This window comes from Sinocyclocheilus rhinocerous, unplaced genomic scaffold (genome assembly GCF_001515625.1).
Source record: "Sinocyclocheilus rhinocerous isolate Xijiao unplaced genomic scaffold, SAMN03320098_v1.1 scaffold864, whole genome shotgun sequence".
Taxonomy (NCBI): domain Eukaryota; kingdom Metazoa; phylum Chordata; class Actinopteri; order Cypriniformes; family Cyprinidae; genus Sinocyclocheilus; species Sinocyclocheilus rhinocerous.
This window is the reverse complement of record NW_015645567.1, coordinates 1,450,371-1,453,288: the sequence shown is the minus strand read 5'-3', so window position 1 is coordinate 1,453,288 and position 2,918 is coordinate 1,450,371. Positions and strand designations below refer to the sequence as shown.

The 2,918-nt window shown below is 34.0% G+C and overlaps 1 protein-coding gene across 1 annotated transcript in view; it reads right to left on the bottom strand.

Annotated features, from left to right (window-relative positions):
- LOC107706788 (dual specificity protein phosphatase 26-like) overlaps window positions 1–2,918 on the bottom strand; it is a 27,369-nt gene that overhangs the window by 12,863 nt on the left and 11,588 nt on the right. The window lies entirely within an intron of this gene.

Genomic DNA, 2,918 nt, shown 5'->3' with positions numbered 1-2,918 from the left:
GAGCTATGACACAAAATACATAATTTGGTTATGGCGGAAAGTAAAATGGTCGCCATGGCAACCACAAGGTGTTTTTGCGATGGCTCCATTTCTGAAAATGTTTAGGGCCGCAAACTATACAAGTGTACCAAGTTTCATGCTTTTATGAAAAAGTGAACATTATTTTCACATTTCACCTGGACTAATGTATATATATACATATATATGGGTCAAAGACATTAAGAAATTTACAAAAGTGATTTTATGTCCATAGAAAGCACATTAAATGTAAGTAAAGTGTCTACTTTTAAGGTTTCAAATAAGTTTTTGGAGAATAAAATGTCAAAATTTGGTTGAAATAATATTACATTGTAATTCAGTGTAACAATATTTATGTAAAAATTCAAACATGCTTATTCTGACGTGTACATATTAAAATATATAAAAGAATAAGGGAGCATATTTTGATTGTGTTTTAAATGAGTAAAAAATTCTTACTGACAAATGGGAAAACCTAGGATTAGGGCTGCCCTCGACTAAGGATTTTTCTGGTCGACCTAGTAGTCGTTCATTTTAAGCATTAGTCGACTAATCGCACGTTTATTAATAAACCATTTAAATCATTATAATGAGCCTTTAATTGCCTACATATAGGCCTGTCGCAATAATCAATATATCGACTTGTCGCGCAATATATGTACATGACCTCAATAATCATGGGCTATTTTTTAATGTAAACTGGGGGGTTGAATATTGGATTCCATTACACACACCTGTAAGCTGAATAAGGCGCAAATGAAACATATAGGCTATGCATACAAATAACTACTTGATAATCGTTTGTTGAGGAATGTATCAGCATGCGAAAGCAACAGATGGCATATTCATAATACAGTGCATACAAACCTATGCAAATGCATCTGGAGTTTACTCTCAGACAACGCGTGTCACTATCAGAAACAAGACTAAAATGCATCTGGTATAGAAATACCAGCTGCTAACTAATAATTAATAACATTAAAGGGGTCATATGATGTTGCTAAAAAGAACATTATTTTTTGTATTTGGTGTAATGAAATGTGTTTTATGCGGTTTAAGGTTCAAAAAACACATTATTTTCCACATACTGTACATTATTGTTTCTCCTCTATGCCCCGCCTTTCTGAAACGCGTCGATTTTAACAAAGCTCATCGGTCTGAAAAGCGAGGTGTGCTCTGATTGGCCAGCTATCCAGTGCGTTGTGATTGGCCGAATACCTCAAGCGTGAGACAGAAATGTTATTCCCCTTATCATACTGCGATGCCTTGTCCCGGCCGGAGCGACGAGACAAATACATTAAAACCCATTTTAAACGAGGCATTTGTTGCATCCAGTGGGGACATAATTAAGAATTATAATGACTTATACTGTCTTTTTACGCGTTGCATTGCATCGCGCCGCGTAAACATAACATAAAACCATGTCTGCATTTGCGATCGGAGAAATGACAAACAACAAGACCTACTCTACACTGCCCAAAAAACTCACGTTTGAATCATCAGTGGCAAATTCTTTAAATATAAAAAACGCCCTTACAGTCTGTGAGTCAGAACAGCCGGCATTGTAGTCTACTCTACCAGGATCAGGAAACAGTCCTCCATAAAATGCGCTGCACACATCTGAATATTTGGGTTGAACTGTTCTGGAACAGTGTTGTAAATACAACTTAACCACTGATTTGCAAAATTGAGCAAAAACAAGCAATATTATGTCTAAAATATGTCACTTATGCTTTACTGAACTTGTATAAAATGATTATTAAATGTGTTATCATGCTGATATCTGCAGAAAAACGGTACTCTTTGTGTGATATAGATTGTTAACTATATTAAATTATATAAATATAAAAAGCATTCAGAAGCATTTTTGCCATTTACAATTTCGAATGCCTGGAATTTTGAGTTTTAATAGACTAATAAATCACGTGCTTGCACTCTGTGTCATTTGGTGATATTCTCGTTAAAGTCAGATCGCACATCATGACAACACTTACCATATTATCGCAGACGATGAGAAATGTATCGGAGTAAAAGTATACATTTTAATTAGGAAATGTAGTGGAGTAAAAGTAAAAGTTGGCTGAAATATAAAAACTCAAGTAAAGTACAGATACTCCCAAAAAAAGAATTAAGTACTGTAACGAAGTATTATTACTTCATTACATTACACCACTGTTTTTTGTAATGTTAAAAGTAATATGTAAATCATGAATTATTTCTAAAATGAAATTCATTTAACCATCAGACAATGTTTATTACAGACTATTCCTAGTCATGACTGGATTCTTTTTTAATGAAATGTAGTAAAACTAACTTTACTAAAGTAACATCACTAAACTTGTACATTAAATTTTTTTTGTTTGTATTTAGACCTAACTGTAATTTACACCATTAGTTTTCATAAAAACATGTTATACTTTTTCTGCTTTAAAAACATACACCTCATTAAACTGAAACATTTGGAAAATATGTATTTGAAACACCTGCATGATGACATGAAGTAATTATAACCAGTAGGTGGAGGTAGTGATCCACATATGATAGACTAATCTCTGGAAACACAAAGTTCTAACAAACTTAATTTTTAAAGGGGTCATATGATGCGATTTCAAGTTTTCCTTTCTCTTTGGAGTGTTACAAGCTCTTGGTGCATAAAGAAGATCTGTAAAGTTGCAAAGACTAAAGTCTCAAATCCAAAGAGATATTCTTTATAAAAGTTAAGAGTCAGCCACACCCCCCTAAAACGGCTTGTTCTAACATGCCCCCACATATCTAGGTCACTAGAAGATTTGCATAATGTAATGCGCCCAAATGTGCACGCAAAGAAAGCATAACTTTTATTCTCGCTGTAGTATTGATGCCGCCGCCATGTTGTGAAGACGCTGTGTGTTTCGTTGTGA